The sequence below is a fragment of the Zonotrichia leucophrys genome, chromosome 10 (assembly GCF_028769735.1).
Source record: "Zonotrichia leucophrys gambelii isolate GWCS_2022_RI chromosome 10, RI_Zleu_2.0, whole genome shotgun sequence".
Classification (NCBI taxonomy): domain Eukaryota; kingdom Metazoa; phylum Chordata; class Aves; order Passeriformes; family Passerellidae; genus Zonotrichia; species Zonotrichia leucophrys.
In genome coordinates this window covers 12,402,100-12,414,672 of record NC_088180.1, presented here as the reverse complement: position 1 = coordinate 12,414,672, position 12,573 = coordinate 12,402,100, and positions in this window count along the sequence as shown.

Genomic DNA, 12,573 nt, shown 5'->3' with positions numbered 1-12,573 from the left:
GCTGGTTGAATAAATCCTTGGTTTCACATCGAGCTCTGGTGAATGGCTCTGGCTGTTGCACAAACAGTCACAAGCAGAACATTGGATCTCAGGGCCATATATTTCCTTTTGAGGAGCTCCTGTGTCTCCATCCAATTGCATCTGCAAACAGAAGAAGGGAAAGCAGGCAATGCACTCCTACTGAAAGGAAAGGTCAGTTGTGTTGGTGTGCACTTTGGGAAAAGCCAAGCACCTGGAGAAGTAATTGTGGAGATGAGGTAATTTTTTAAATTTCATTTTTTCCTTGCTGTCTTTCCAGGAAAGGACTCTATCTTGTAAAATGCTGCTCTGCTAGTGGTTCTCCAGCAAACTTGGCTACTTTGGATGGCTTCTGGGACACTGGATAACTTGATATCTTGCAGGCTGTTACCTGAATCTACAACGTTCACTTAGATACTGGAACAAACTCTTCAAACAAGAAAGAAGTGGGCTGTCAGCAGCCAAACTCCTCCCATGAGTAAGTTCCCTATGGTTTATTTATGTTCTTCAATACAGTACAAACGATGTGCAGGAGGGGCTTGAAGCTCTTCCAGAAGCAACAGTGCATCTACACCTTCCCAACAGGCACAGACTGAGATTTCCAAGGGAGAGCAGATCATGGCCTTGGATGAGCCCAGCACAAGAAATCAGCTGTGCCTGGACTGTGCATGGCACCACAAGGCACTGCTGGTCCTGGTGGGCAGCAGTGGATGGTGGGGAGATGTGCAGAGCACTTTCTGGATCAGGGAGGTTTTCTGCAAGGCATAGCACAGTGCAGGGTTGAGGGAATGGTGGGTGTCTGGAGATGTGGTTGCTGCTGAGGCTGAAAGCTTTTAGAAATTGAGAGCATTGTGGCAGCATTTACCCATCCCCAGTCCTGCTCCTCCCTGCCCTCCTGCATCCTGGACCTGTGGAATTTGGGATATTCCTCTGAGGCACTAATCAGGTCTCTGGACATACAGAGAAGGCTCAGCTCCTGCCTTTTCTCAAATTTAACCAGATTTCCTCAGTAAAAAGAGGGAATTTTCTGCCAGACATTGATGCTTTGGCATCAGCTAAATAAAAAAATCCCAGGGTTTGTGATCTCCTTATCCCATGGAGAGGCTGACAGCACTAAGGGGATGTGACCTGGCCCCTCTTCTCATCACCCCCAAAACATCATGAGACAGCCCTGGAAATGGCAGGGCTACCAAACAATTCCCATTTGCTTTCACACTGGGCTTTGTGGGAGCCTCATCTCCTGCCAGCCTCTGCAACCAGAGGGCTGGAAACTGATTTCATTTATTAAGGATGGAAATATATGGGTGAACTCCTCGGGTAGGAACACGCAGTTCTGATTGCTGGTTCTTCAAGAAAAATGGGAAATCCTGCTATTCACAGCAGAATTGCTCTGTTTTCCCTGCTCATTTTGAGCCTGTGTGCAGTGTGCTGTTCCCCAGCACGTGGTGAGGCTCCAGCCTGTGCCCACAGCAGCAGGTGTCCCCCTGCAAGAACGAGAAAAGAGGGAATTACATACAGTAAAAAAAAGGGACTAGAGAGATGCTAATTGTTTTGTCTGTTCCTGGAAATTATGTGGAATCTGCTCCTTTTTGAACAGCTTTGCTGTAAACTGTGCTTTAGTGACAGACACATCTCTGCATTGAAAAATCCTCCTGATCTGCTGTCCTGCCAGACTGCCACACTTCCAGCAATAACAGAGATTCATGTTGTGCAGCATGTTTTTCCTCATGTAATATTGGGGGGAGAGAACCAAGGAAGCTGAGTCATTTATCTTTGCTTGTCTTGGTAATGAAATATTGCTGTTGAACTTTACCCTGCTTTTCCTGTTTCTATATATATAATTTTTTTTTTTGCAATGGTTACCATTTAAGAGGCTCACAAAATTGCATTAGTAAAATTTATGACTGTGTAGCAAATATGTGCATATGCATTAATTCTGTTCAAGGCCAATATCTTGTAGCTGCAAAATTAATGTTATGGTGCAGTTTCTAAGTATGGCTAATGGCTGTTCAATAAAGCAGGGATCATGTTTTGCTCACCTTACAGCTCTTAATTCCTTGAAACAGTGCAGCCTTGAAGAGTTTGCCAGGTAAAAGTTAAAAAATGGTACATGCACAACACACAAATATGTATTTTTTATACATTTTTGTTTATGCAATTAAGCCTTAAAAATTTTGGCCCAGTGAGTTGGTTCAGTTGTGTTTCTGCTGCTTTGCTGGGCTTTTAGTTCCAGGTTTCAAAAGCAGATGTCTATTGGTGCAGTATATTAAAATTGGGCCTTTTAACCATGATTCTGCTCTGGAGAGACTGAACTGGATGTTAGTGCTGCCCTGAGGGCTACAACTTGTGCTGTTGTGGAGTCAGTGAACAATAACTGTTCAGTAAATGATAAACTAATGGACATTACTTAAATTTAAACTTTCATTTTCTTACTATGCAGAAAAGTCACTTTCTGCTAGAAGGATGAATTAGTGTTTGTAGCCTTTTCACCAATTTAAAGATAGTTGCTAGTCTGGTATTCAAGGTTGGAGACATAACATAAGACAAATGAGTCTTATGTTGAGTCTTGTTAGCCAATGTTGAAGGCTTGCTCATGCTGGAGAAAAGAGGTTGGAAGAATATTTTCAGGATGCTGAGGCAGGAATTTAGAAGGTATCTGACAGCACTTGTTTATGTCTCCAAAGCTTTGTCTGACAGCCAGAAGAAAGCTCAGTGCTGATCTTGGTGCTGATGTTTGGGATGGGGCATGTGCAAGATCACTGAAAACTCATCCCTTGGGATTCAGGAGCATGAAGTGTTGAGGAGCTGAGAGGTGCTGGAGCTCTAGGGCAGGCAAATGTCTGGGTATGTCCAAGTCACACCATGCATGAGCCTACTGGTCCCAAAGGTGGCTCCAACCACATCAGACAAAGGGATCAGTGGCAGCAGCCTGCAAAGAGAACAAAAACCCCCATTTATGTTCTTGTAGCCTCTAGGAACAAGAGCCATTATGGGGGGGGTAGGGGACAGTGACACTTATTTTTAATCTTCTGGAAGAGCTGAGCTGCCAAGAGTAAGGCACCTGTGGGATGGAAAAAGCAGTGCAGTGGGAAAGATAATTTCATGTGAAAGCTCTCAAGGCAGTGCCGTATGTCTTCCATGTTTTGGGACTAGTTGCTTGATCTCTGTGGGCTTTCATTTTGTGCCAGTTACTCACTGTGTCTCTCTTCAGGCATTTGCTTGGAATAGAGCTTGTGCCTTGCTGTGGGGTTGTGAGATGCCCAAGAAAAGAGGGACCAAATGGGGGCTGAGAAATCTGACAAGCACCACCTTGATGCTTGTGATAGCATTGCCAGTGTCATAAATACTTACAGCCAGATCGGTCCTCAGATTTGTAACTCTGGTGGTAATCAGAGCTACGACACCAGGGAGGTGTTTGACTCAGTTTGTCCAAGTGTTTTGGCATTGTGAGAATGATGGTAAGGCTTTTGGGGGAAGATAACATGAGAGAGAAAAGCAGGGGAAGCAGGATGCCCTGCTGGGAGCATGGGGAGAGTGGGATTAGTGCTGCACAAGATGGGCAGACAGTGAGCATCTGCTCTGGGCCACCAGGATCACAGCACAGCAGGACTGAGAAATTCTTGGACCAGTTATCAAGGAATTGGGAAACTCCAGGATACTCTCCTCATGGGGGATTTTTACTACCCAGACATCTGCTGGGTAAGAAATGCAGCTAATCACAGTGATAATGTACAACCCTAATTCACTGTAATTTCTCTCCCATATGTTTAGAATTGTATTTACAGTAGGAAGTGAGGGATAGTTATTCATGAATCAAGGTGAAGTGAATTACTGGTGCAGAGTCAGCCATGTATTGTGGAAAATAATATGTGACAGACTTGAACAGGGTCCTTCTGAAAGCATGGCTGTATTTCAGGTCTTTTAAGTAAAAAAAATAAGTTCCTGTAATTACTGCTTCCTTTTAAATGTGCCAGTTGAACCACTCATTTCTCCATAACCTTTGCTGACCTTGAAGCACAAGTTCATGAGTGGAGTTGATGAAGAATTATCCTCCAGATGAAACACACCTTCTCAGATCCAATTCTGCTGATGAGGAGGTGGAAAAGGGTTAAGAAAAAAATAAGAAAGGAACCATGATACTGGCTGCTTAGCTCACTGGTAGCACATGAAAGGATGTTGTTTTATTGATATACTTCTACGGCCTTTCTCCTGTTGCAGGCAATAATTTTGCCCTCTAACTCACCATGGGCCCAGAAGAGCACTGTGAGCTCAAATATATCTAATATAGAGGGGGGAAGGAGGTGGCTCAGCTGCCAGATTCAGGGCTAGTTCCCGATGAATTATTGTGCCTTTTCCTGCCGCTCCCTGGCTGTGCCTACCCTGCGCTGCCTCTCGGGTTTATTTTGGTAAGGATGTGTAAACTGAGCTCTGGCTCCGGCCACTCAGAGCCCAGAGATTTGTATAATGGCATTACTGCTTATTCCTCAATTACAGGCTTTGAATATGTAAATCTGTTGGTGCTGGTTGCTGTAATCCGCCTGCCCTGGCAGGTCCCAGCTGGGGAAGTTTCTGAGCCATTTATTGGCAATGAGGGCTCTCCTCGTGTGTTTCTTATTTCCTGCTGTGGGCAAAGGGGAAAACTCCTCAATCAGCTACCTGAAATAGAGAACAAAATTCAGAAAATGGGAAGAACATTTTAAAAAAAGACCTTGAATGCTTTTCCCCCTGTCATTTTCCTTGCAGGAGCTCATGCTCACGCTGGTGAGATGGGATGGGTCACTTGCTCTGTGCTGCACACTGCAGCAGGGCTTGTCCTTGCAGAAAGTGTCAGCTGCTCCTCCCTTCCCTGCCTGCTGCCCACCTGGAATTTGGGTTCAAAGCAAGAGAGAACAAGCAGTGGTTTTGGAGGTTGTCTGTTCTTGGTGGCCTCCTGGCTCTGGAGGGGCTGGGCCACGGTAAAGCAGAAGAGGAGTCCAGCAGAGGACCTGCAGGCTTGGGTGGAGAGATGGGAAACCTCAGCTCACAGCACTTAAGCTTAGACAAAAGAAAATTTCATGAATTCCAGTGTTTTGCCATCTGCTGAGCTTTATGTTCATGTCTAGAGCTGGAGCTCTTCTTATCAAGGCATGACTTGTGTAACCTTTCCCATTCCTACGCCCAGTATTTTTCTAGTAGTATTTTCAGTAGTACTTATTTTTCCCCTGCAGACTTTTAAAACAAATTATTTTCAAATAAGAGAGAGCCCAAACTGCCTTATTTTCTGGAAGAAATAGATTATAACAGGAAAACCAATGCCTTTTCAATGGCAAGGCTGAGATCCTGGAGTCATTGAAGTCCTACTTCACAGGTTTTTCTGTGCAGGCAGCATCTCACCAGCAGGCCCTGCAGTTTAACCTCACTCAGTGCCATGGGGGTCAGCACTCCATGAGCAGAGATTGTCATCTCAGATCCAGTGCTGGGCTTCATCCTTTCCTTACATCTTCATCACCATCTGCTGAACACCCAGGGCACCCACGATGGCTCATGTTCCTCTTCCCTCAGCCATGGACCTGCCAGCTCCATCTGCACAGGCAGCATTTGTTGGGAAAATCAGTTCTTTTGCATCTCTGTTGATGACTGTGCTGCGAGAATGTCACTGTCACACAACTCAAAATGTCCCAGGAGTTCCGGGGGTATCTTGACTGATTTGAGAGGAACACTTCTGCCTGTGCATGGGAATATGTCCCATGCCATTATGTGTTAATAGGTATGATTTATTTCAGAAAAAAAGACCAACAAGAAACTAGAACAAAACCCAGGCAAATGTAGAATAAATGATTTATGGGAAACAAGACTGTTTGGAATATAAATACAGACAAGCAGCATATTTGTTGCTGATGGTGCTATGTTCCCTGGGAGAATAAAGCCATTTTGTAACTATTTGTCTGTGTCTTGAGCTTGCCAACATTTTGTCTCAAAGTTTTAAATTTCTAATAATTTTATTTCCTATTACAATCTTTTTCTCAAGCCAACAAAAATGGTTTGACACCCACTTGTAAAAGGCTTCATTGTAATCTATTATTACATTCTGTTCCCAAACCAGTTTCTTCAGTTCTCAGGAGTTCCCCAGTAGTGCTTTATCAGCCAGATGGGAGAAGATACCTGAAAATGAAGGTATATGTTGTACCATGGCCTGCTACTGAAAATATCCTGAACATTTCTGAGTTCTGCTTTGATGCCATACTTAGCAAAAGCCTGTCATGCTCCTTTCCTGCAAGATTAGTATGAACTGAAACACTTATAAAGAAATTGTTTCTTGCATGTTTTTGACCCCTTAAGGGAGTAATACTTTTGGAGCTTTTCATCTTACTTTCACTGCAGGCGTTTCTGCTGTTCAATAAAAGTAACAAAAAAATAGCCAGAGAACAGGATTTTAATCTTATTCTATATAAACTAGTACACAAGAATTATTTTTCACTATGTACAAATGAACTGTATCTTTTTTAGGTAAACTAGATTCCTGGAAGGGGAGGAACCTCCTGGGAACTGAAAAGCTATATTCAGGTCAAGTAAAGGACAGTGTTGCATTTATGATTTTATCATCATGTACCTCTAATCTGGGAGAATTCCTCTGCAAACCTTTAGGAATAAGAGGATAATCTAGTGCTTGGGTTTATTCAGTATTCAGCTTGTCTGATGAGATCAATGGGAAGAGATCTGTTCACTATGCTGACGTTTGCAGGAAGCTGAGGTGATATTGCTAAAACTCTTCAAAGATGTAAAATGCCAAGGTTACAGGAAGCCTTTATGTTTCAGAAAAGGTGCAGACAAAATATAACCATTCAGAAACACTGCAAAGATTGAAGATGCAAACATTTTTTTTTCTGGGACAATATGGCAGTGTAGAGCAAGAAGCAGCCCAGCAAAGGACAGGGCATGAGAGATGTCACTTGATGTCCAAACTGTCCCACCTCTCTTCTTGTCCTGACCCAGCTTCCTTTTAGTAAAAAACAGTAGCCACTGTGAGACCTGAAATGCATTAACCAAGACAGACTTCCCCACACATTGCCAGCCTATGAAAACTGTCCAGCCTTTCCATCTGAATTCTGTTTTATTCAAGTCTCCCCCAATAACAGTGGGTTATCTTTCCTGCTCCTATCAGTTTGCCATGCATTGTAACTGGTAGGAGAGAATGAGATTCTTCCAGTGAAAGTTCTGCTGCAGTGATCTGATTTACTTAAATATGTGATCAAACGAAAATGCAGCTTCTGAAGAACACTTTAGAACAAGAGCAAAATCTGGCGTCTTGTTAGGTGCCCTCAATGACTGCAGTCTTACCAGAGGCTTTGATCACAGCTTCCTTCATCTCTTTGCATGCTGCTTGCAAAGTTACTCTGTGTAAAAATGTAATGTGTGATTTGCTTCAACCAAGGAAAGACAAATTCATTCTGAAGGCGGGAGGTGGTCAGTCTCTGAGCTGGAGTTTGTGTGTAGATCTTGAATGACTTTGGAGCAGTTGCTCTGGAGAGGATGTCCCAAGTGGCTGACAACAGGGCCACACCATGACCACAATGAAGTGGAAAGGTGACCTTCTGCAGTCAGGTTTCATTATTGCAAAACTGGAGATGTTTCTTCCCCAAGATTGTGTGGTATAGGAGGTGTCTCTGTGCTAATCCTTCCACCAGCCCTATCTGTGCACATTTTGAGCCATCTGGAATCTCTCATGGGCCAGGAGCCATACCTTGAAACACAGAAATCTCCTCCAGGGGAGCTGTAGTGGTTGCTGGAGGAATTCAGCCTTTATTTAGTCCATGAGAGACTGTTCCCACCACTGCTGAGCTGCAGACACTGCTCAGTTGCCACTCTGTGTCTGCTGTGCTACACTGCAGTATTTCAGGAGGAGAAGTGGAGGATGACTTTTCCATGTGAAGCCATTTGAGGGGATTCAGGCAGGAACCATGTAATTCCCCTGGCTGGAGCTGGGCCAGGCAGGGGATCTGTGGCTCCCCATCTGCAGGCTTATTTTCAGCACTCCAAATGAGGGATTTCGACAGAACACGTTGAAATTAATGAAACAAAGTTAGTTTCTTTCTGGATATCTCCTCCATCATACCCACATCAGACACAACTCACCTGCCCTGGACTGCCCTTCAAAGGCTCATCTTCGCAAGCCCAAATGAAAAAGCATCTGCAGGCAAGGAGCCTCTCCTGTTCATTCAGGTGAGTTGTGAAGTGGGTAATGAGAATGCTATTGTTTTCCAACATGGCCAGAATAGATTATTTAGGAAAATGATTTCTGCCTGTGACTTTTCCTCTTACAACACAAACCATGGCCATAATCCAGCAAAGCACTTTAGCATGTGCTTAGGTGGAAATTTGTGAGTGGCCCTGCTGATTGCAGGGGATCAGCTCTCATGCCTGGAGTTAAATGTGAGGAGTGGGAGCTGGTAGGTGGGTGGCTGAGCATTGCCCAGGGGTCCTGCCTTGTTATCCCTGATTAGATGGGCTCAGTGCTCGGCTGGATCCCGGCCCGTTGGAACAAAGAGCGGGATTAGCAGGCGTGCAAAGAGGGAGCAGAGCCAGAGGGTTCCAGCAGAGCCCAAACACAACTTTGTTACCCTGACAGAATGTATAAAAGTGAATGAAAAGGCTGTATGATTGCTGTTGCCATCCTGTTAATTAGGCTGAACTCATGCTTCATTAGTGCTACAATATGCTTCCATCTTAACAAAGCCCTGTTGGGTGTATGGAGCCACTTTACTCTGAGTAAAATGAGGCCTTATCAGAGAGCCCTGTAATTCATTTTGTAAGACAAGTCATGACATATATTGTGTTGAAATTGCAACGGAGACAGATTACTTGCTCAACACTTGTTTTTCCTAATGAACAGGAAAAGATGTTTCCAAAACTAAGTTATTAATTGTATTGGGAGCTCTTCTGACCTGGTGCCTAATTACATCACATAGTCCTTTAGCAGTGTTTCAAGTAGTTCCTAAATAACCCAAACTGAGCTGAGCTGCTTTTGCTCTTGCACATTCTCTCAGTGACACTGTGAAATACCATCCAGCATTAAATTCCTTGTTTCTTGCAGTCATTATGGTGAAGACTTCAGTGTACAAACAGCACAATTTCCCTGCAGCAGGAATGCAGCAAAAGCACTGGCACAACCCTCATTGCCTGCTTGCAGCAGCACTGATTAGGCAGCACAGTGAAAACTTGACACAGGAGCAAGAAACAACAAGCGCTGGCTTGTTCACTGCCCCCAGGAAACCACTGAGCTCCCCAGCACGGGCAGAGCACGTGTTTGTAGCAGAGCTGTGATAGATACTGACCTGGTGGGGATTTTTCTACAAGTTCCCTGTGCTGGGAAGGAAGTTTGGATGTGACCAGGGCACAGATCCACATTAGCCTCTAGAGGAGAGCTGACTGAAGTCAGTCCTGCCCCACCTGTCATTCCCAGAGTGGGTCATGCATGGTGTAGTTGGATTCAACTCTACCCTGGCTCTCAGATCTTCCTGCCTTAATGAGCTTAATTTGTGATTACTGCCCAGGCAAGGGTGATGTGTAGCAAAATCTGTTTATTTTCATGTTTCTTCCTTGTACCAGACTCTAGCCTTACTGTAAACATCCATGCTTACTCATGTTTTTCTACAGCAGACCTAAAAATATCCCCCTCTCTCCATTCTGATGCTATGTCCTGCAGACCTGAGATGACCCTAAATGAGGGAGTCATAACAGCACAGTCTAATGGAGAAGAAAAATGGCAATGAGGTAATGTAGCAAAAACAACTGTCTGAAAGAGCATCTCTGACCTGCTCACCAATTCTTGTTGCTCTTTCAGCTCAGGCTACTTGTATTGTTATTGAACTCCAGCGCTAAGGGCACTTCTTGGTGTGACCCCATGGTGAAATCCATGGATTTTATCCCAGGGTGGCTGCAGTTACTGAAGTGGATGCTGTGGATGATGGGCACAGCCTCACATTTGCTGCACAGTTGTGCATCTTCAATGAAATCAGCAGCAGCCCTGAGGGTCCAGGGGGGTTGCATGTGGTCACACTAAATCAGATCTGCCCCAGAGCTCTGAAATCAGCACAGTGGTACAAAATTTGGAACAAGAACTGATTTTGCAGAAGGATTGGTATTTACTGCTGAAATAGAAATATCTTATTCTTACAGGCATGGAAAATGCTGTACTGCAATATACTTGGAAATATCCTGTAAGATTTTGTTCCAGGATGGAATAATGCCTTTCTTAATGCCTTAGGGCCACCATAAGACACAGTTGTTGGTTTTCATCAGGGTAATTTGAATCTGGCTCTGATCCCTTCTCTGCTTTACCATGCAGCTGTAGAGATGTTTGACTGAAATGCAGGGATGGGGCAGCATGAAGCAAGGCAGGACAGAAACTGCTGTTTTGGTGGCAGAGCCAGCTCGCAGCGATTTAAAGGGATCACAGAGCTCTCATAAAACAAAGGTGATGGCTCATGTTCTCAACTGCTTGTGGTCAAGGACACACCACTCTCTGATTGCTTAACCAAGTGATTTCTTCAGCTCATGTTGTGGAGGCTACGTACATAACCAAAAGTGAATAAAGAAAACTAATGGCAAATAACAGGAAATTGTAGGGTTCAGTATCTAGAGGCTGTAAGAACATCTAATTTCCCATTCTTCTCACTGTGTTTGTAAATGTGAATATGAAGTAAGTGACACGTTGTCAATGCTCTCCCACAGAATGAGTTCAACAGTACAAGATGCAATCTTCTTGCAAATGTCTAACCAGGTTATTCTGTGGGGGTTATTTAGACAGCCTTCCTGGGACAAATTACAGATTTTTAGAAAGTGGATGGTTGAAATTTAACATGTTGAGAAGCACAGACATTCCTTCCTCTTCCCAGTGCTTGTGACCTGAGTTTGCAGGGATGGTTGGTATCATTTGGTACTGGGTCTATTTTGCTTAACCTGTCATATGCCTTAACTCATCACAGTGTTTTACATCTGGGCTGGCTGTATTTTTATCAAGCATTAACATGCACAAGGGTTTGCCAGTACTTAATAAAAATGCTGCTGAAAACTGCATTCTTTCACCTGTTTACTGAAGCAGATTATATTGTGTTTGAACTGTGTTTGAACAGAAGGCACACTCATGTGAAAACAGTTATATTCATAACCCACACCCAAGCAATAAGAAGGAGCTCAGTTAATGAAAATCATTCAAAGGAAATCACTGCTCACCCCTTCCAAGATCAATTAGAAAGATTATTCCAGCATCCCTAATGCTGCCAGGCTGCTGTTATACTGTTAGCTCCTCTTCCCTTTGGAAGGCTAAGGTAAGAAATTTGACAATAATGTGTAATAAACATTTATGATGCTATTATCACTGTAAGTTTCTACAAAGCAAAGAACAACACTTGGACAGTGTAAATATATCAGGTCTCTGTGAGCCTCCCATTCAAATGAGCACAAGAACAGAAGATTTGGGACTAACCAAAATTGGACTGGAGAGTTCCAGCCACCTTTGCAGGTAAAGGCAGGCAAAGCTCTTTGCAAAGGGGTCTTTCTCTTTGGAGGACACCTCAGTGTGGCTTCCTAATGCTCAGCAGAGCAAGGGGCATCTGGAAGATGGCTGTTTCTCCAAAGAGAGAAGAAAACATCCTTTCTGGCAGCACCCCAGCAAATTCAGATGCTGCAGCAGCACAACAGATGGAGACTCTGCCAGAGAAGAAATCCTGTCACTGAGCTGCATGAGCATGGCAGTGTGGGCACAGCCCTGGCTGCTGGGACACAGTGATGTTCACTGCCTTTGGAGACATACAGCAAATTATAACTGCTGGGAGCCTGGCTTTGCTGTGGGCATTTCAGTTTTTAAATGTGTTTGTTCTCCTTCCCTTTTTCCTCTCCTCTGGTGTCTCTGCTGACAGCAACAGGTTTCTCTCAGAATTTATTTTTTCCCCACTGCATTAAGTGGGCCTGAGCTTAAATGTGCAGAGCTGTCTGCTTGAGTTTCTTAATAAGTGGCAAAGGACTTAAAAGCTGAGACTCTAATATTTATTGATAATGAGAAACCTTCAAAAGTGCTTTGAATATTTGTTTGATAGCAAATGTCCTGCCAAAAATAGCCAATTCTTTAACTACATGAAAAAAGAATATTGCCAAAGCCTTGCTTCTCACTGCAAAAAACACTCCAATCCTTCAAACAGCATTAGTGATATAATTCATTGACTTATGCAAATGAAAAATGTGCATAATCATTTTGGTAAATATTTCATCTAGTGTAAACACAGATCCATTTTAAACTGCAAACATATGCAAAGGCAGGTAAGGTTTATTTCAATCAGCTCACCACACAAAGAGCTGCAGCCTTTTTCAAGTCAATTTTCCTTCTACCTACATCTGGAGGCTAAAAGGGAGGAAAGAGAAGAGAGCAAACTTTTTTCTGCAATGGTTGTGACTGAATCACTGAATAACTACGTTTTTCCTCTTTACAGTAGTGTTTTATATTGAGTGATTCGTGTGCTGCTCTATGAGGGGGAAAGTGCCCCAGTCCAAAGAGCTAGAACACAGAAGCGCTAATCTTCA